This window comes from Corvus hawaiiensis, chromosome Z (genome assembly GCF_020740725.1).
Source record: "Corvus hawaiiensis isolate bCorHaw1 chromosome Z, bCorHaw1.pri.cur, whole genome shotgun sequence".
NCBI lineage: Eukaryota > Metazoa > Chordata > Aves > Passeriformes > Corvidae > Corvus > Corvus hawaiiensis.
The window spans coordinates 44695399-44718061 of record NC_063255.1 but is presented as its reverse complement, the minus strand read 5'-3'; the positions used below and the strand labels follow the sequence as shown (position 1 = coordinate 44718061).

General features: G+C 41.3%; 1 long non-coding RNA gene across 1 annotated transcript in view; it reads left to right on the top strand.

The window, feature by feature from the left end:
• Positions 1-9801, top strand: part of LOC125320503 — a 78262-nt gene extending 68461 nt beyond the window's left edge. Inside the window, exons 2-4 of the long non-coding RNA XR_007201131.1 lie at positions 164-1069; positions 6750-6848; positions 8290-9801. This is a non-coding gene — a long non-coding RNA (uncharacterized LOC125320503). The remainder of the gene's footprint in view (positions 1-163; positions 1070-6749; positions 6849-8289) is intronic.
• Positions 9802-22663: the final 12862 nt, after the last annotated feature.

Genomic DNA, 22663 nt, shown 5'->3' with positions numbered 1-22663 from the left:
GGTTAACTCGCCAGTGAAACTCAGCAATAGCTTGCTGTTCAGCTGACTCAAAGAGAGTAAGACCCTGACAACCTGGTAAGCCAGTTTCCCGCTGTAACGCTGCCTGTAACGTTTCACGTTGCCAGGCTCCCTCACAGATAATACACCATGTTCCCCCTGACAGGAGTGATTGATGGACCCACCACTCTTTGCTACAGCCCGCGCATTGGAGAAGGGACCATGCAACGTGCCCTGGTCTCCCGCAAACATTGAAGTTCCCCAGGATGATACTGCTCGAGGGCGTCCAGAAGCTGCTCTACTTCCTCCCAGGATTTAAATTGCCTAAGCGGACCTGTAGGAGTAAGCACACAAACACAGCACAGCACAAGGACAGCGGAAGCACTGGAGAATGAACCAGAAAGTTCAGAGCTACTTTATCCATGACAAGAGGCATTATCAAGGCTGCAGCCTGGAATAGAGGACATGAGAGTCAGGAAAGAGAGAAACAGTTCAAGGCTGGTGTCTTGCTGAACTCTGCAGGAGAAGGGTGAGAGGGAAAACAGCATTAATTTCATTAATCATGAAAAAAAAGTGGTGGGAAAAGAATGTAAAGCCTCAATATAGCGGCAAGGGAGACCAGAGCTCCTTGCTGTAGGCACTAGGAAAGACGAGAGCAACTGACCACAGCAGGACTAACACTGAGATCAAATGAGATGAACTGCAAGTTTCAAGCAGGCAAACAAAGCACTGGAGATACTCTTTTTTTGCTCTGGGATCACAAGAATTGAATGCTTGATAGGGTCAGTTCTAGCACTGAATTAATGTAAGAACAACAGCAGTGGAGTACCATGATAAGCAGTGCTTTATGCAGCTTCACTTGCCTTGTTTTCATCAGCATATTTAATAAACTAGTGCAAATTCCAATTAATGAGTCAGATCAACAAGTCATCTCTGAATGAAGCATTTGTATCCTCTCTGTGTCTGTAAAGTCAAAGCCATTTCCAGGGACTGTGTTTCCATGGAACTTTTAGCACCACTAAAAATTACCTTTTGCAGTGAATATAACGGATGATATTGCACAGCTCAGCAGGTAATTTTTACAATTATTGTTTTTTTAGATCCAGCTTCATGGGTAAAGAGAAGGCAAAAGAATAGTAATGGCAAAAAAGAAGTAGTCTCTGGAAATAAAAATATCAATAAACAACAAATAGCCACTAAGGCTGTTTATTCTGAAATGATGAAAAAAAGAATCGGTGGGCAGACTTATTCCTGCGAACAGAAACAGACCTTCCCTTCCCTTCCCTTCCCTTCCCTTCCCTTCCCTTCCCTTCCCGCACCTTCCCTTCCCGCACCTTCCCTTCCCGCACCTTCCCTTCCCGCACCTTCCCGCACCTTCCCGCACCTTCCCGCACCTTCCCTCATACAGCTGCAACACCTAAACCTCTAGACTCATTCCTTTCCATAAATTGTCCCACTGATATTAGTGACCAGTCAACACAGACTGAGATGAACTTTACAGTGAAATGGACAAAGAAAAGAAAAAAGGAAATAAACAAATAAAACCTCATAGAGAATATATGCGGTAAATTTGTGATTATATTTTGAGTTATAACATTTCGCATTTTCTAATGTTAATGTTTGCCTAATCATTCAAGCTTCAAAAAGTGCATTTAGAATCTTGCCTAAATCTTTTGCATACCAGAATTGCTTCTTTCATCAAGAAGACATAGAAATTTTATGAAACAGTTTAAAAATTAAACTAAAGTTTTAGTGTGACATTGAGACAAATTGATCCAGATATAGCATTCAAAGCAATCCATTCCCCATCATTTCCATCAGTGTGAAGAAGGTAATCCAGGTGCTTCCTTTTTAACACAACTTTTCAGAGTTGTGTATATCACAGTGTATAGCAAGACTCACCATTCTGCCTTTGAAATCCACCACAGTATTTACCTGAACTATGCAGTTTATGGTGTTCTGTCAACACCCAGTTCTTCACATGTGCAGTCAGACAGAGCTTGACTCTATTAAAAATCTTTTAAAAAAATCCCTGCTAACTTTGGAGGAAAAGAAAAATTTTACTCTTTTACATTACCATGTTCTCAGAAGTCATCATATATTCAAACAGACTATGTCAAAAAATCTTACTCTATTAATAATCCTAATCCTCACACCACTAGGATTACTGTCCTTATGGAGGAAGCCCGAGAGATCCTCAATATGCAGAAACTCAATATCCATTTATCGAACATATTTATGTTCTTTGTTCTTCCAGAGAGAAAGAACCTGTTTCTTTTGGTTTCTAATCCAAATACCTAGATGTAGACTACTCCTGTTGATTAAATAAATCTTGGAATAGTCTTTTCACCAGAACGCTAAATGTAGTCATATATCTTAATGCAAAGAGAAAGAGCAGTGTAATTATCTTGTAGAATTTTAGGCCAGACAAAAGGAAAGCTGTCAGGTAGTTTTGGTGTTGGGTATGGCACAATTTCAGTTTTGTATGGAACTAGATACTTCTACAATGCCAAAAAGAAATTGATAAAATATGTGCTTTTTTTGTGTATGTTACCCCTTAACACCACATTCTCAGCACAAAAACAGTGCAAAATTCCCTCAAAGGATTTCTTTATGGAAATAATGCTTTTTTTGCATCTATTTCCAAAGGCATTGCGGCTCACATTTTAGAATATGTTGTGTAATTTCTTTCTGACTCTGACAAATGTTTCCTTCATTGTTGAAAATTATTCAAGTTAACAAAGGAACCAATGTATGGAGCTTTTGCAAATGCACGTATCTCTGTAAAGTTGGGTTTAATCACTTATTGATTCATCCAGTTTCCTCTACACTGCTTCCCAAAGCAGTTTTAATACTGAAAAGGAAAGAAAAATACCAAAGTTATGGTCTTAATGGCAAAGTCATTTGTGGTGATCAACTACCACTCATACAGTTTTGATGACAAATGACTTATAAAAGGTGATTTTGTCAAGAAGATAAAGTACTCATAGCTACATTTTGACACACAGGAAAAATTGCAATATGATTGTGGTTTCCATAAAGGTTACCCAAGTTTCTGAAGCAGACTTATAGATTCCTCTTCTGCATGATTGCCTCCACATTCTAGATCCATTTTGCAGTTTTAGAAATACATTATCTGTATCATCTTTGCTATCAAACAAAAATGTTTCTGTCAAGCCAAACACTGGAACTACCCACAATGTGCCTCATTTGTGTTTAGTGCGTAGAAAAGAAAAACCACTCACCAAAGTAGTGGGTAGCCATATACATTTAAACATTGAGGAAAGAGGTAAATTGGGCTGATTTGTACACCAAACACTAAATTCTTAGCAATTCAGCTATCAGAGTTACACTCATTTACCTGAGAAGTGAGCCTTCCTGAAACGTTAAGAAATTAAAGGATTAATCTTCTTTGATTCTGTGTATTCTGCAGCCAGGAGAGACATATGAGTGCAGGACTCTACATGATCAGACTTTTCAATCAGTCTATAAACAAAGGCTGTGGGTGTGAAGGAAAGGAAAATAATGCAAGCTGTTTATCTTGAACTGAATGGGCTTCAAGTACAAAAAATTACTGTTGCTTGAAGAGTATTTGTAATGTGAAACAACACACAACTTTTTCCTCCATTTAACAAACTCCCTGAAAAAGATCTGGTCACTTGCTGCACCCTGTTAGCTAAAAACTTGTGTTTGGTAAGTACACATGATCCTGTAAGCTAAGGTGAATAAAACTAGATGGACAGAGACAAGGGAGAGGAGTACAGTAGACAGAATTATGTGATGGCTCTGTGCAGCACACAAGGGCACAGTGAATTTTTTGAGAACTTTCCTTGTAGGTAAAGTCAGTTCAAACACTTCCAATATTTTGCACCTAAGGAAAGGTCAGTCTGCACCCAAACAAGCAAATGTATTAAGAAATTATGTTCACTCATCAAAAACTCCAAAGAAAGTAGGCACGGCAACAAAAACTTCATATTTCGTGAATTTGTATAATGTTGTTAAGAAGTTGTCAAGGAAAGGCAGCAGGATGAAACTATAACATGGTGTAACTTTGTTTTGCACTTTGTTTCTACCCATTGTGGCTTTGAAAGAGAGCATGATTTTTCTCCAAGTTGTGCACCATAGGGTTAGGGAAACTTGACATCAAGTCCCAGTTTCATGACAGGCTTCCTGAGTTAACCTTAAGCCATTAAATATCTTCACAGTTTATTCCCTAATTAGGAGGATGATTACTATTTCCATAGTTGACACCATTTAAATACAATGAAGGTATTTTCATCTATGTAGAGTAACTATTTTTTTTGGTGTTACCACAGGGCAGTGATTGATTGGCATCACCCCTTCTGCTGTAAACAAGACATTTTTTGGGGGTGTGTGAGTGCCTTCACTTCCCAAATCAGACTTTCATTAAAAGGAGTGAGAAAGAGTGAGGGAAAGAAAAGGAAGAGACAGAAAGAGGGAGGGAGGGAAGGAAAGAGAGAGAGAGAGAAAAGAAGAAGAAAAAGAGAAAAAATAACAAGAACAAGAACAGAGTGAATTGTTTGCTGAGTGCATTATGAAATTGAACCATCAGCTGGTGAGATTTAGTTCACTAAAAATAAAGAAGTAAATGACAGAAAACTTTGCAGAGGTAGTACCTGGACCTCAGAACATAAGAAAGCTTTTGTTGCCTGCCTCGAAAGGCAAGAGACAATTCACAGATGTGCAAGCATTTGATGATATTTTAGAGGACACAGTCTGGTACAGTTGTCACAGCTCAGTCTTTCAGAGATTGGTTTGTAAATCTCAAAGATGTGACGTACCTTTGATGCACCTTAGTTAACCCAAACATTATAATACTTTGTCCTGATTTACGAGTCTTGACAATATCAAACTCTCCTGGTTTCAGCTGGGATAGAATTAATTTCTTCTCAGTTTTACAGTGCTGTGTTTTGGATTGGAACTAGAATGGTGTTCGTAACATTGATGTTTTTGTGGTTTTGGTAAGTCATGTTTATCCTAAGTCAAGGATATTATTTTCTTGTCTCATGTCTTCCAGTGAGGAGGTACACAAAAGAAGCTGGGGCAGGTGACCCGAACTGACCAAAGAGATATTCCACACCATCCAATGTCATTCCCAGTATATAAACTGGGGGGAGTTACCTGGGAGCATGGCCTATCTGCATTTGGGAAAGGGAGTCTGGCATCTGTCAGTGGGCAATGAACAATTGTGAATCACTTGTTTTCCCTTTTTATTATCATTATTATTATTTACCACTATTATTGTATTTTACTTTATTTTCAATTATTAAAATTTTCTTATCTTAGCATACAAGCTTTGCTTTAATTCTCCTCCCAATTCCACCAGGGTGGGAATAGAGGGAGGGTTGAGTGAACGGCTGCATGGTGCTTAATGTTCAGCTTTTCTAAAATGACAACACAAACTTTTCTTCTTTTTGGTAGAAATACATTTTGCATTGAAAGAAAAGCAAGAAATGTATGGGAAATTTCTGATCGGTGTAACAGTAACTCAGGCTAGGATTACTGATTTGCTTTTTTTAAAATGTTTGAGGGTTGGGATTTTTTGGTACAGAAATAGAATATAATTAAATTATTTCTCTACATGAATATCTAATTCTTTTCAGTCAATTGCACTCTTTCATCCCCCATCCACATAAGCATCTACATGTCATTCCCTTATTCCCCTGAAACCACAACTGCCTGCCTCTGCAGGACTGAGTTACCAGTACTGTTAAAGGACTTAATAGAGGTTCTCAAATTACAGTTTAAAGATTGTCTAGTGTGGCATTTACCCACCTCATTTTACTGGATTAGGTCATCATCAGAATTTTCATCAAGTCCCTTTTCACTAGTATTTTCTGACAATTTCCATTTTCAAGACCTACATAAATGGCATAAAATAAACACAATATAATAAAGTAAAATAAATAAAATAATAAAAACAGACAATGAGGGAGGAGGACAAGTTATAGACAATAGTAAAATGAGTGATTAACAGGAGCAGTGATTCATAATGCTACATTTTAGTGGTTTTACTGTGTAGAAGAAAAACCATAATTACATTAGCAGCAGACTAAAAATATTTTAGAATCTTTTAGAAGAACAATATTCAAACACCAAAACCACATAATGCTGCTCAGCTTGAAGTACTTCCCAATACAGGTTAAAAAGAAGGATCAGGAGGTTGCAAAAATTGCCATGTGCCCTTCATCAGAACAGTGATCCGTCTAAATAACAACCACAGGACAACAGGCAGCCAAGAAAACACAGCAACCCCCCCTGAAACCAAGTTGTGCAGGACTGTGTCATTGACACTATTAAGAAGCAATATAATTTATAATTTCTAAAGGACATCATGCCTATTTCAACCCTTATTTCAGCATCCTTCCCTGACTCCCCAAGTGCATTGTGGACTATTATGATGCTTGCAATTTAATGCATGTAACAAACTGCTTACAAGCATAAGATCTTAGAACACCCTGTGCTTATTCCCACCAGGGCCTCTGTTGGGGTTCCTCCCCCCCTGCCATGGAGCCCTGGGAGAGGGGCCCTGGGAGAGAGACATGGAGTTTCCCTACTCCCTGGTCAGCCTCGTTCCCCATTGGTTGTTTTGTGTTCCCCTGCGTGGGAAAGGACCCTCGGGTCCCATGATTACCGCAGTTCCTCGGCAGATCCTCAGCCATGCGGCTGGGGAAATAAACATCTCTCTGAAAATATCTACCAAGAATCGGTCCTTATATTCTTTTCCACAGGCCTTGTTGTCTGATACACGTGTTGCAGTATCCCCACTGCAACAAATGGTTGGAGAATGCTGGCAAGACACCGATTCCTGGGGACAGCGACTGTGATTTGTGAGTAAACTCTGGATTTCTCTTCTTGTTTTTGTTTTGCTGTTCCATCTCTAAACTATGGAGGAACCGTGGAAAAGCACGTGGCTCTCCGAGCCGCATATGGATATTTATCTTAAACTTGAAAAGATTCTTGAACAACGATTTGTAAATTTTAGCTTAATTCAGGCTCAAAAGGAACCGAAACACTTCCTGGCATGGTTGTTTAAGAAGTTTTTCTATGTTTCGTGGCACTCGATTCTTACCAAAGACTTTTGGAAGAATGCTTGGACACAGTTAATTTCTGAGTCAAAATATATGCCGATGGAAGAATATTTTCGTGAATATTATTTAGTTACCGAGACTGTTGAGCAATGTCAGCTGTGTCTTGGCAAAGGGAAGCCTGGCGCAGGGACTGTGCAGCCCAGGCCACGTGCACCGAGCGCTCTGCGAGCAGCAGCGAGGCAATTCCCGCACGCGGGCGGAGCCACGCGAGCCGCAGTGTCGGTGGCGGAGCGAGGCGCGGCGGGAGTGGCGCGACCTGGTGGTGCCCGCCCAGCCCCGTGCAGCGCGTGGTGGAGCGAGCCCCGTGAACGCCCGGCCGAGAGGTGCGGCGCGCGGGCGGTGGCTGGCGGCGGTGGCGGTGGAGCAGAGCCGCGCCCAGCCGAGACGCGCGCTGGAGCAGGGCGCGGGGGGGTCATCGCTCGGGGGCCCGGCCGAGACGTGAGCGTGACGCCCGGCAGCAGCAGCGCAGCTGTGACCAGAGGCAGCAGAGGCAGCGGAGCGCAGCCCCGAATGCAACCCCGGGAAGCCGAAACCTGCTAACTAATTTTTTCACCTTGTTTTCCAGTGAAAGATAAAATCAATAGCTCTAGTTCCACACTTTGCCATAACCTCCACACACTGCCACCAAAGAAGGCCAGGAAAGGGAGTGTAACTATGATTAGGCACCTATATTTTTAGAGATTTATCCCTTGTGTCAAGGCATCAAAGCTGTCTTTAACTTACCTCTATACCAGCTATAGGGAGCAACCAAGCAGCAGTAGCCTCAACTTTGAAATGGACAAGTTTTTCCTCCAGTTAGGCTACCATTTTCTATCTGAACTGGGTAGTATGGTAGTCCTTACACAGCACTCATTTCAGACATTAGCATCACAGAGTTACTTCTGGCCCTACTTGATTTTGGGCTCCCATGGGAACAAGTCTAGTCTGACTTCAAGCACACTTCTCCATAGCCTTTTGCTGGGGATACCTTTGTTGGTAAGTTGGAAGTCAACAGCAATGAAAAACACTGGTCAAAAGTCATTAAAAATGTGTGATTCCTTTATCGTCACTGCTCTCTGCAATGTTAATAGCCTGCATCCTGATGTAACAGAAGTGACACCAGTCCTCACTTCCCTTGAAAGGACAGCACACTCCTGAACACAAGACACTGAAAGTTTTGTGTATTTTCTTTTTTTTTCAGATGGTAGAAGCTCATCCTGAGTGCCAACACATCTACCTGTCAACAAGTATATATTCTCTTAGAGCAGAACTACTGGGCTCAAACATGCTTCTTTGGGGAGCTCAGGGATACCTCTAGATAACAGTGCAGTGAGGTGCATCCAGCCAGGCTTTGAGTAAGAATACTCTGGTATGAGTGCCTGAGTCACAGCCCCTACCTGGCCTTTCCTACACTCATCTAACACACCCCTAAATCATGATAATAGTAATCCCCTATGTACCCCTTCTTCAAGGAGTTCGTGTTGGGAGCCCACTCACACAGGTTTGAGAGGTAGTTCTAAAGAATGACAAAAGTTTTCATGACTCAAAAGAGCTATGCATTATTCTATTCTAAACTAGGAAAATTTACTTTTTAAAAAGCAAAACCCTGAACAACTTAATCCAACAGTGCTGAGGCAAAGTATTGGTTTATAAACCACCCCACTGACCCCCCCCAGATACTTGCTCTAAGCATTGCTCCCAGGCAGAGCAGTGGTGTGTAACCCTTTGCATCAAGCACTGTACCTTTCCTGATTAGTGTCTTTATCTCACCCTTCAAACCCTGGCTGACAGCTGTTTCCTCCCTGCAGTCTCTCTGTAGAAGCAACAGGCTTCTATCTCCTTGCCAGAAATCCACCTGCTTGCCTCTCAATAAAACCATCTCAGGTGCTCACAACAGTTCTTCTGAGTTTGCCTAACAGGAGCAGTCACCCTTCCTTAACTGAGCTGCTCTTTTTGTAAAGGCACACAGCATATTGCAAAGGATAAGGAAATAAAAGAGAAAAATTAGCTACACCAGAGACAGCCAGGTACTACAGAGACAGCTGCCTCATCTAACTGAGGTGGGCTGATCCCAGCAGATCCCTGCAGAATATCTCATTATTGCATATAAATATCTCAAAGAGAGATGTCAAGAGGAACATGCCAAACTCTATTTAGTGGTGCCCAGCATCAGGACAAGACGTAATGGCCATAACCTAAGCCAGAAGAAGTTCCACATCAACATGAGGAAGAACTTCTTTACACTGTGAGTGGCAGAGGACTGGAACAGCCTGCTCAGGGAGGTCATGGAGTCTCCCTTTCTGGAGTCATTTAAAAACCCACGTGGACATGGTTCCTGAGTAACCTGCTCTAGGTGACCCGGCCTTGGTGGGGGTGCTGGACTGGATGATCTCGAGAGGTCTGTTCTGTGATTCTGTGATCACAATACTGTGATTCTGTGAATATTGGGGCAGATGGAAGTGCTCTACAAACTCAACAAGATTGCAGGTGACACCAATTAAGTGGTGCAACTGTCACACCTGAGGGACAGGATGTCATCCAGAGGGATAGCATACCATCCAGAAGGACCTGGACAAGCTGGAGAAGTGGGTCCATGTGAATCTCATGACAGACAACAATGCCAAGTACAGGTCACCGCACTTGGGTCAGGGCAACCCCTGGCATCAGCACAGGCTGGGGATGAACACATCGAGAGCAGCCCTGCCCAGAAGGATTTGAGGGTGCTGGTGGGTGAGAGGCTGGACATGACCCAGCCATGAGCACTCACCCACAGCCCAGAAAGCCAAATGTGTCCTGGGCTGCATCCAAAGCAGCATGGGCAGCAGGGGAGGGAGGGGATTCTGCCCCTCAGCTCTGCTCTGCCCTGGGGAGGCCCCACCTGGAACACTGCATCCAGCTCTGGGGTCCCAGAACAGGAAGGACATCAATCCATTGCAATGAGTCAAGAAGAGGGCCATAAAAATTCTGAGAGGGCTGGAGCACCTCTCTTATGAAAACATGCTGAGAGAGTTAAAATTGTTTAGCCTGGAGAAGAGAAGGCTCCAGGGACACCTTATTAAAGCCTTTCAGTACTTATTGGGGGCTTATAAGAAAGATGGGGACACACTCATTATCAGGACCAATAGGGCAAAGGGCAATGGTTTTAAACTAAAAGAGGATAAATTCAGACTAGAGAGAAGGAAGAAATTTTTTACAATAAGGGTGGTGGCGCAAAGAAAGTGGTTGTCCATAAAGGTGGAGATGTTCCCATCCCTGCAAAGATTTAGGGTCAGGCTGGATGGTGTTCTGAACAATCTGATCTAGTGGAAGACATCTCTGGTCATTTCATGGGCATTGGAGTAGATGACCTTTAATGTCCTTTCCAACCTAAGCCATTTTATGATTCCTGTGAAATTAAGCTCCTAATCATTCATCAGAGAGGACAATTTTTTCAATGGCTGTCAAAAAAGCAGAGACATCTTCTCTATAGTTGTGACATGAAGGCATATTTTCACTGTGGAAGAGAGCAGTAGCACATGCTAGTCGGTTGTTTGGGGCACTTGAGTTTAATGTGTAAAGTTCAAAAGCAGAATTCACACTATCAGTCTGCCATATTCCCTTTTGAATACAGAATTAAAATTTGCATAAATAAAATCAAAGAAGGCAAAGTTCCAACTCCCACCAATGGCAATGTTTGCTTGTGAACCCTTTTCGCCTTTAAAGTCTTTCCTTTGCATAATGTAGAAAATAGGTTCTGCTTTACTATTGAACTGTTCAAAAAACTAGAAGCTGCACAAAATCTCTCAAAATTATCATTAAAATACAGAACATTTCAAATGTGTTTAGAGGTTAACAGAGGTTCATTAACAGTTTGGGCAAACTAGAAATATATTAACAGTAGCAAATAAACTCACTGATTTTAAAATGAGCTCATACTTACTTGATTTTAGTGATTAATCAAAGGAAATGTTATTTCTTGTCTGATCCTGAAGATTTCCGTGGAACAAAGCTGTGAAGGAAACCCATACTCTCCCTTGTTACAAATTCTTTGATGAATCTGAGCAAGATGGAATCACTGAAAGGCTCAGTATTTCTGTGCTGAATGTTATTTCAGTGTCATTTTGTGGAACATTGATCTCAGAGGAGAAGATAATAAATGGGAAGGATCTTTTTTAGAAAAGGACATGACCAAATTTCGTTAATCAGGGAAGATTAAATCTTTAATCTTTAATCTGGAGCTTCATCTAGGTGTCTTTCCAGGAAAAAAACCCAAGGTTTTCCAGCACATTTTATGGGCCACATCCCTAAGCCCATTAGGTTCAGCAGAGTTCATATGTTTCTGCCATCAACCTGTTGCTATCCAGGCTTTCAGTCTTATGTCTTTCTGTTGTAGGACTTTCCATCTCATCTAGTGCCAAGCTTCATGGTTCCAAACTTTGTTTCATCATCCCTTTTCACTCAGATGAAGGAACAGGTTCTGTGTTGCCCTTTCACTGGCGGCTCAGCCATCTGCATCTCAGGGAGCAGCAGCCAAGAGCAGAAATGGCCATGCAGAGAGGAGAGGCATCACTGCAGAGAAAAACCAGTGTGGTCTTTACATGGGCAGCACCCTTCTGCTTTCTCTCCATTGCCTTTGCTGCTTCTGACTGAAACAAAAGAAAACAACTGCACAGCTCAGGCACGGGAGACACTGACCATTTTGGCCTCACTTTCCAAAGCAATAAAATGAGTACTAGCCCTAATGAAAAACTACTTCTCTAAAGCTTATTAGAGTTGAGTATAACCTTTCCAGTAACCTGGACAGGTTATGAGTCAGAGCTTTTACTGACCAGTGCAGAATGTAATGGACCTAACAAAGCAATCTGACTACAGACATGAAACTGCTTAGAGAAATTGCACAATCTAGAGCAATTGAATGGCCAGATTTTTCAGATACAGAAGTATGCAGAGTGAAAGGAGGGAACAAAATAACCATTAGGAAGAGCTTTTTTGTTTCTAAATTAATTTTATTGACTTTTTCCTGATGTTAGCCTCTTACCATTGCAACTTTTTTTGTCCTCTCTGTCCTTTATCCATTAAATGGTCTGTTTTGATATTATGACACTGATTTACAGTTGATAATTATCTTGGTTTAATGGGTCTAAGGTCACTTGGTTTAGTGTTTGTCATTAACAGGGCCTGTCTGTACAATATGCCTTTGGCTGAAAAGAAGTTTATCACTCCATAAAAATGTCCTCAGCTAAATAAAAAATATATTCAATACCCCCATTCTCTTATGATTCCAGTTTTTTACATTTGGGGTGAATATTTACATTCCAGAAAGAAGAGAGGCTGCTGTCTCAAAACCTTTAGGTCTCCCTATAAATACGATATAATCATTTATAAAATGCTGTTTGGCCACAATGACCCCCTAGTGACCTAGTACAACTTACAATTAAAGCCAAGATTGTTTAGTAAGTTTGCCTGACAAGATTGCTGAGTGAGTTTGCCTTTTGAGATGAAAGAAAGGTCCCTTTCATACATTCTTGTCAAAAGTTATCTAAAAGAACAGAACAAACACAACATTCATCCCCAAAGGGAAGAAGGAGGCATACAGATGCATGGATCTGTGTGCCTCTGTTTGTGTTTAGGTCACCGTCTGTATGAGAAGAGCATTGTTTACATATTACAAAAAACTTAGTCCTTTTTCTTCTTTCTGTTTCTAAAACATCACTACTAAATCCAATTGAAATTTATACTGCAAGATGGCACAACTTGGTCTAAAATGAACGTCAATAAAAGAAATAATCTGACCCAGATAATCAGCTCATTCTAAACTCCATCCTGCCTGTACTTTCAGGTCTTTGGACTAACTTGAGTGTGCTACAGGTAAGATCAAATTGGCTACTGCGGGACTGACAGCCAACTTATCCAAGGATCTGAAAAAAACCCCAAGACTCACAAACATTCCATAAAATTAAGACTTTATACTCATCTCTATCTAATTTCCATGACCTTTAGCTTTTTTTAAACACAATATGGCACCACAGCATTGGAAGCACATCTCCCTGGCAGTCATCGTGAACCTGTCAGATCAAGTATAGCAATTATTATATCACTACAGGTAGGGGCATGGTCTATGTGCTCTGATTGATGCAGCCACTGTAGTACATAGGCTGCTTAATAGGCAGCTTTTCCCTCTCTTTATTCCAAGGACTGTTGTCCACAAAGGTTCTGGGCATCTGGGGAAATTTCTAGGTCAGAATTTAGAGATGTCTATATCAAGCCAAATCTTGTCCAAGTACTAACTTCTCCACTGAAAAGTCATTCCGATTCTTTTTCCTAAGTAAGTAAATATTTTGATTTCTTCCTCAAGCTCAATATCAATGAAAAAATTTTAAGTGCTTTTCTTCTGAAGTTAGGATTTTCCCTCTATACACAAAATTGTACCCAAGAGCAAAGGTATATGAATTACCATATTAATAGTAACACTGCCTAGTGTGTACTGCTGTGCCTTATGTTTGCAGAGCCAGGCCAAATATGACTTGTCTCATGCTGGAATAAAAAAAGCATGACCTTGATGGAAATGAAATGACAGTGCCATGTTTAATCAAACTTTCATAACCTTTTTCTGTTGCTCCTATGCAATTTTCCTAGCTCAAAAAATGTTCTGAAGAGTTTATTAGCTGAAATATTTTGTTTCAAATAAAGATTTCTGAGGAAAAGTTAAAATCAGCTACTTACGAAGAAAATAGTTATTTACAAAGTAAATAGCTGATTTTAACAGCAGTATCTATGCCTTACTAAGCATCCAAAAAAATTACTATAAACGACTCCCTAGATCAGGGATGCTCTGAGTAAATCAAATGTGTTTCAGTTGAGAACAGTCTTCTTCTCCACAGATATCCATGAAAAATACCTGTGAGAGTCTCTGGAGTATTTACACAAAAATCTGTATAAACATGGACTGTGAGATTTTCCATCTGAGCTCATCAGAAAAAAAAAAAGCTGTACATAGATGAAGTATTTAAAGGAATTATTTTATGAGCAATATGTAAATGAAATAAAAACATGACTACCTGTGAGCAATTCAAGCAGAAACACACAATAGAATTAATATACACAGTCTTTTTGGAGTTTATTAGCTTTATAATTTCTTCAGCCCATTGCAGGAAATGCAGGACACAGTACTGAAACCATAACCTCTAGCTTCCATAGTTCCAGCACATGTGACACAAGAAAGAGTTTGTTTCATAAAGCTCAGTCATGATACCATCCTTATGTACTGACTTACTACCTCTTGATGAATTTACAGAATTTCCTCACAGACTATGAACAATAACAGTACAAACTTCCTCATTTGGACAGCTAGAGCAAAATACTTGTCTGTTCTGGCCCTTTCACTTAATATTCACTCAGCTTTCATATTGTTTAAAAGCAAAAGAATTATTTTACAAGAAAAGACAGAAAAACTGATTAAATCTATTTCTTTCCAGTTCAGAAATATTAAATATTCTTGAGTCCCAATGCTGTATTTTTATTAAAGAAAAGTAAATGCTTCAAGTTGTTACTATTGTCAATATGTACACATGTCAGCTGAATAACCTGACACATATAGCAAAAAAAATTTCACCAAGATATGTGTTCAGCCAAGCTTGTGCCTGGTTTTGGAATAATTCCATCAAAACTTGGGTCAAAGTTTCAGTTAAACAAATTGCCCCCTATGAATACATGTTTCTTATAAAATTGCATTTTATCATGGAGTGGGAGATGACTCGACACATCATGAAGTCCGTCCACTGAAGGTTTGTCTACAGACCTGACTAGGAAAATTTATATATATATATATATATATATATATATATATATATATATATGAATAAGCCAACCAAGCATAATTTATGCCAGCTCCAAATATAAGGTAGAAATGTATGATTAACAGCTGTTTCAAAAAACAGTGTGCAAGGAAATGAAACTAAGTACAAGTTGCTTACTCAGAGAACAGGGTACAGCATCATTTCATGACAGACAGCACACCCACTACTGCACAGAAAAACTGCTCCAATATGGTATTGACCAATGGGACATGACAGACCAACACAAAGGGGCACCTCAGAGAGTCATGGTTTTTAGTTCAACAGTATGTCAGGGGAAACTAATTCTTCCTTACAATGAGGAAATAAAATCTTAGTCAAAGCTCTAGAATTGAGTATAAAGTATAAAGATTTTAGAACAGGAAGATCCTTCTAATAGCCATAAAAAGTCTTCCTTCTATATTGAGCCCTAGGACAACAGAAATTTTGCTGTATTTTCTACTTTTCCCAATGCAGTGATCATGTGCAAATAATTAACACCTTTGATTTATTTAAACAGACATCATTTAGTGATCGTTCATGTCAATGATTTAATCCTGCATCCCATGAAGCCAGTAAAATTCCCAGAGGTAGCATTTTCTCCCTTGTTTCCCAGCAATCCTACCAGTCTTGACCTTTAGAAAAATGGATAGATGCATAAGAGGTAGAGAATATATTAATTTTAAAAAAATTATTAGAAATATATTGAAAATTTTAATTTAAACACAGCTCATTATTTTTTTATCTTGCTGTCCCAGTACAGCTTTGCCATTGTATAGGTACATAGCACAGAAAAAACAAGAAATAAGAAGCCTAACATTGCAACATAATGACCCCATGTTAAACTCAGCCAAAGACAAAAAGCAAACTGTGGTGTCATTTTATTTACAGTCATTTCAAAAGCACAGAGACTATAGTTAAAAAGCAAAAAAAGTACAATTGTTTTTTCTACCAATTCACTATTGTAGCAGGTTCAATTCGGAAACCGGGCAGAAACACCAATTAAGTGTAGTGGTTTGGTTCAAAATATCTATTACTTACTTACTTTCCTTCTGTGAGATAAGAATTAGGAGAAAGCAAAGCAGGCACAAAACTTAAACAGTTGCAGTACACAGAAAGAGTTTTATTACTAACAGAATTAAAAGTAAAGAGAAATAACAAGAAATTAAAGCAAACCCTCTCCCCCTTTCCAGCACTTTCCTCCTTTTACCCAACTCACACAAAGGGTAACAGAACATGGGATTTTAGTCAGTGTTGCAGTTCTTGGTAAGTCTCTTTCTTATGCTTAAGGGAAAAAGGGTTTTCTTCAGCTGCACATGGTTCCCGAAGCGCCACCAACAGCAGACCCTCCCGGAAAGAAACAATCTGCTGTAGTGTAAAACATCTCTTCCATGAAAATGTCACAGTTCCTTCACACTGCCAAACATAGGCTATCACATGGGGTTATTAATCTTTTTAAGGATGAGTTATTTTGGCCTGAACACAAAGTCTTTATTCGCCACAAGTCTCTAAAAGCCTCTCAATGCTTCTATCTAGCCTGGCATAGGCACTCCTCACAATTTTCACGGGCCACACGTGAATTTTCCATCCCCCCATGTACTTCAAATGGATTAAAGAGACAAACAGTTTGTGGTATTACAGTTTCTTACCACGGCATGCAAGAAGGTTTTTTAAGCTACGCACGACAATCGCAGCACCGCCCTCTTTTCTCCCGTCGCCATTTCCAGCTCCGTCTCACGGGACTCACTTTCTCCTTCTCTCTGACTCTGAAGCTGCCAAATTGAAGAGTATTCTTGTTCAGGCTTTATGGTGGAGAAAGCCTCGCCCCCTCTGTGCTGCTGGCTGCGTGGTGTCTTCTTCAGTTCAGCACAAAGTGTGCTGGCTGCAGACAGGAGGCTACGCCGGCTCCTGTTGGCTCTGCCGGCTCTGCGTGTGGAGGGGAGAGGGACCCGCCAGTCCCAGGAAGCTGCCCCGGATGGATTTATAGCTGTGTGGCAGTCCATGGCTGGGTTTAGCTGTGTGGCAGTCCATGGCTGGGTTGAGCTGTGTGGCAGTCCATGGCTGAGTTTAGCCGTGTGGCAGTCCATGGCTGGGTTTAGCTGTGAGCAGTCCATGGCTGGTTTGAGCTGTGTGGCAGTCCATGGCTGGGTTGAGCTGTGTGGCAGTCCTTGGCTGGGTTTAGCTGTGTGGCAGTCCATGGCTGGTTTAGCTGTGTGGCAGTCCATGGCTGGTTTGAGCTGTGTGGCAGTCCATGGCTGGTTTGAGCTGTGTGGCAGTCCATGGCTGGGTTTAGCTGTGTGGCAGTCCATGGCTGGTCTGAGCTGTGTGGCAGTCCATGGCTGGGTTGAGCTGTGTGGCAGTCCATGGCTGGGTTGAGCTGTGAGCAGTCCATGGCTGGGTTGAGCTGTGAGCAGTCCATGGCTGGTTTAGCTGTGCGGCAGTCCATGGCTGGTTTGAGCTGTGCGGCAGTCCATGGCTGGTTTGAGCTGTGAGCAGTCCATGGCTGGTTTGAGCTGTGTGGCAGTCCATGGCTGGGTTGAGCTGTGTGGCAGTCCATGGCTGGGTTGAGCTGTGTGGCAGTCCATGGCTGGGTTGAGCTGTGAGCAGTCCATGGCTGGGTTGAGCTGTGTGGCAGTCCATGGCTGGGTTGAGCTGTGAGCAGTCCATGGCTGGTTTAGCTGTGTGACAGTCCATGGCTGGTTTGAGCTGTGTGGCAGTCCTTGGCTGGGTTGAGCTGTGTGGCAGTCCATGGCTGGGTTTAGCTGTGTGGCAGTCCATGGCTGGGTTTAGCTGTGTGACAGCCCATGGCTGGTTTGAGCTGTGTGGCAGTCCATGGCTGGTTTGAGCTGTGTGGCAGTCCATGGCTGGTTTGAGCTCTGTGGCAGTCCCTGGCTGGGTTTAGCTGTGTGGCAGTCCATGGCTGGTCTGAGCTGTGTGGCAGTCCATGGCTGGTTTGAGCTGTGTGGCAGTCCATGGCTGGGTTTATCTGTGTGGCAGTCCATGGCTGGTTTGAGCTGTGTGGCAGTCCATGGCTGGTCTGAGCTGTGTGGCAGTCCATGGCTGGGTTGAGCTGTGCGGCAGTCCATGGCTGGGTTTGATCAGTGTGGCAGTCCATGGCTGGGTTGAGCTGTGTGGCAGTCCATGGCTGGGTTGAGCTGTGTGGCAGTCCTTGGCTGGGTTGAGCTGTGTGGCAGTCCTTGGCTGGGTTGAGCTCTGTGGCAGTCCATGGCTGGTTTAGCCGTGTGGCAGTCCATGGCTGGGTTTAGCCGTGTGGCAGTCCATGACTGGGTTTATCTGTGTGGCAGTCCATGGCTGGGTTTAGCTGTGAGCAGTCCATGGCTGGGTTTAGCTGTGTGGCAGTCCATGACTGGGTTTATCTGTGTGGCAGTCCATGGCTGGTTTGAGCTGTGTGGCAGTCCTTGGCTGGGTTGAGCTCTGTGGCAGTCCATGGCTGGTTTAGCCGTGTGGCAGTCCATGGCTGGGTTTATCTGTGTGGCAGTCCATGGCTGGGTTGAGCTGTGTGGCAGTCCATGGCTGGTTTGAGCTGTGTGGCAGTCCATGGCTGGGTTTAGCTGTGTGGCAGTCCATGGCTGGTTTGAGCTGTGTGGCAGTCCATGGCTGGCTTTAGCCGTGTGACAGTCCTTGGCTGGGTTGAGCTGTGTGGCAGTCCTTGGCTGGGTTGAGCTGTGAGCAGTCCATGGCTGGTTTGAGCTGTGTGGCAGTCCATGGCTGGTTTGAGCTGTGTGGCAGTCCATGGCTGGGTTTAGCTCTGTGGCAGTCCATGGCTGGGTTGAGCTGTGTGGCAGTCCATGGCTGGGTTGAGCTGTGAGCAGTCCATGGCTGGGTCTGAGCTGCCTGAGGCTCTGGAACAGTTTCCCCCCCAGCGACCCAGGGTCTGTGCCACGGCATTGGGGAAAGGGGAGGGGGCAGGGGCCCCAGCCCAGCCTGGCAGGGCCCAGACATCTTCCCTAAGGCGAGCTGGGGCAAAAGACAATTCCCACCTTCTCATGTGGTTTAAATATATAAACTGGGAGAAGCATCATTAGTCTAAAAGACTGTCCATCAACTCAGGTTCAACCCACTACAACTATGGTAATAGAATAGTAAAATTATGAAGGAGATAAGAATTGAGTAGAAGAAAAGCAAATTATCCATTTTGCTAAGCTTTGTGGACTGGCCTGCAGGAGACCCTGATTTTACGTCAGATTCTTCTACAAGCAGTAAGCAACCCTGATTGTTTTAATATTTACATCAAAAAGGAGGTAAAAAACTTATGAAACAAGTAAAAATTATAAGTAAATAAGTATAATTATAAAGATGTCATTATCAAAGTAATTATTCAATTAATATTAAAAACCTTTATTTAAAATTATTTTATAGAACAACTCCCTTATGTTTCCTTTGGATACTGTACACCAGAATCAAAATGCTTTCTAGTTGTACATTCATGGTAGAAAAATCTGCCCTTGAAATATTTTCTTAGGCAAATTTCTCACTGAAATCACCAAGCTATACTTATTTGTGTTTTAGTTCAGTTTCACTAGATTTTGGTTACTCCATCCCATACAACACAAATCATGGGATGCTTAATCTCTTTTTTCTAGACTTAGGGGCATTGAAAGGTCACATTATGGTCAAGAATTAACGAAGTTTGTGCATTGACTTGTTTTGGGTTATTTGTCTGCACCTGATATAACCTAGAAATTCTGCCTTTAAATTAATTTAGGAAAACTGTTGTTAGGTGAAAGAAAAGAAATTAATTTTTAAAATGTCATACCTTTTTTACAACAAATTCCAGTTTGGTATCATGAGCATATATCACTTCAATATTTTTGGATAAATAAATTCCACCAAGCAGTTTGCACCACACGACTGTTGCTGAGTGAACATTTTGTCTCTGTTTCTTGAACTGTGCACCCTGCTCGTTCTGTATTCTGGGGTGGTTTCAATGCCCTGAAGTGATGTGTTTTTCAGTGACACATCAGCATGTCAGTGGATACACCACAGAGTATCTGTGGAAACTCTGACAGGCTCTTAAATATAGCAGATGCCATTTACACTGCACTCATGTTCTCTGAGTATCTAAAGTAATCAAAGGACTGTAACAAATATACTTGAGACATTTTGCTAAAGGGCCTGCAAAGGCTTTCAGAGAACATGGACAGTTTCTGAAAGAACCAGGAGAAAATTTTTAATGAAGTAAACTTTTACTTCTTGCAAGACATCCACAATTTCTGCATAAAATACTGTTACTTAGACTGAAGGAAATTGTGTACTTCAGCTAAAATCTGATTCAAAAGAAGGGGGGGGAAGACCTGTAATGGGATTCTGTTCAGCTGGAATGTGTATATTTATTCAAGGTGAGCTTAGACCTAAAAATGGTACACTGAACAAAGCTATAATTAATGAATAATTTCCTATCAAAATTGATAAATGTTTTGAGCACCATCTTAGTTTCTAAATACAGATTTGTTGAGGGTTTGGGTGGTAACAGAAGATTAATATATTCTACATAAATCATCCATAATTTAGTTCTTTAGTGTGATATCAAACTATTTATATTATATATTACAGCCAAAAGGCATAATCTGTTTTTTACTTGAACTGAGATATTAGTCATCATTCACAGAATATGCTTCTCTTACAGATGTCCAAAAATTCTTATATGACAATTTATGCTTACAATAACATACTATGAATCATCAGCTGAGTTACAGATCATCAAAAATAGAATTCACAGATACCACAGGTTGAAATATTTATGTGGGTGTGATGGTTTTTACTGGGGTAAAGTTAACTTTCTTCACAGTGGTTGGTATGGGGCTGTGTTTCAGATTTGTGCTGAACACAGGGTTGAGAATATACAGATTGTTTTGTTATTGCTGAGCAGGGCTTACACAGAGGCCTTTCCTGTTTTTCATACTAATGTGGTAAAAAAGTTGAGGGTGTGTGGAAGGTTGGGAGGAGACACAGCTGGGACAGCTGACTCCAAGTGATGAAAGCAATATTCCCGATTCTGACACCATGCTCAGTATATACAGTGGGGGGCAGAAGGAGGAAGGGGTGCACATTTGGAGTGATGATGTTTGTCTGCGCAGGTCACCATCCTACATGATGGGGCCCTGCTCTCCTGGAGATGGCTGAACACCTGCCTGCCATGGGATGTGGTGAATGAATTCCTTGTTTTGTTTTGCTTGTTTGCATGGCTTTTGCTTTCCCTACTAATGTGTTTTTATCTCATCCCACAAGTTTTCTGGCTTTTACCCTTCGGATTCCTTCCTCGATCCTGCTGTTGGGGGGTGAGTGAGTAGCTGGGGGGGGCTTGGCTGCTGGATGTGGTGAAACCACCGCAATGGGGGAATTATGTGTATGTTTTAATAAACCTCTACAGTTGAGTATAGAAATACACTCGAGTTTCTAGTTATTTTTAATACAATCTTTGACTGTTAGAAACAGTAAGATGTACTTACTCTTTCATTCTTAATTCCCATTCTCCTCATCTGCTGTGCCACTAGGATAGACAATACAAGACTTCAGTGGCAAAGATTATTTGTATTGACTTTTTTTGTTCAATAAACCTGAACTCTTTTTTTCCTCTGTGAAAATCTCTACAAATACTGATGATTTTTTTAACCCTTGAATTTCATTTCTTAAGTTATGCCATGAAAATTTTCTGCAATTAATTCTTGGAATTTTACTTATTGAAACCAAGGAATTGCAGCACAGCTCTTGAGCATTTCACATCTAGACATGTCATGGAAAGATTTGTGCCATCTGCCTTGTAGAGTCCCTCTGATGAGGAATTCCCTAGTACAGCCTTCAATTGCCTTGCAAATTTAAGCAGGGACCTTCACAGAAAATCATCTTGTCTCACAAATTTTTATCAGTTCTCACTTTTACATTCAGTGAAAGTGTTGATCATTCTGACCACTTAGCCCCTTTTGTAAAAAGCACTATTTATGCATACACCACATGCCAAACAATGTTGTAAGGGGATTCACTATGCGAATTAATAACATGTTTATCCACAGAAATCTGAATAACAGCAGAAAACATCGGAATGCGTATGTTCATCTCTCCCTGAAAAATAGGCTTATGTTCTGGGCTTATTTAAACCCAAAGACTTAAAGGACTTTCAATTTACTTGTTACATGTGAAAACTGAGAGGAATTCATCCTGCCCTTTATCCACCTTGCCAAAACATATAACGTCTCATATGACCCAAACAGAGTCTCATGAAGCCAACAAAGCAAGAATTAAGAAGCATTTTACCATGACCTTACTGCACAGACTGGCTTTTGCATATTAGGCAATTTTTCTTGCACAGCAGGCAATCATCAGAAACGAGATGTATTTTCAGATTATTCTCCAACTTGTATATAACATTGGACCTTCTCTTTCTGCCACTTCTACCTAGGGCTCAAAGATGAAGTTTAGCCATTTCATCACTTTCTTCAGAGGAAAGAGGTGAGAAGCAAGTCTTATCAACAAGACTAGCAGATTCAAAGGAGGAATGATTTGAGTGGGACATGGTTATTTTACTTTGCCTTTTGTACTTCGTAATTTCTTCAGCTTACAATTTTTCAAATTTATTTGTTCTATGAGTGTGTGGTTTTGCAGCTGCCAACAATGAAAACTTTCACTTTTCAACAAGCACAAAACAAGGCTTCTGTTAACACCTCCAACTAAAGGAAACAAAAGCTTTCCTGTGTTTTGTCAGAAAGCTCTTTTTTATCAAAACAAGGCAAGGTTGAGAAAAGAGAG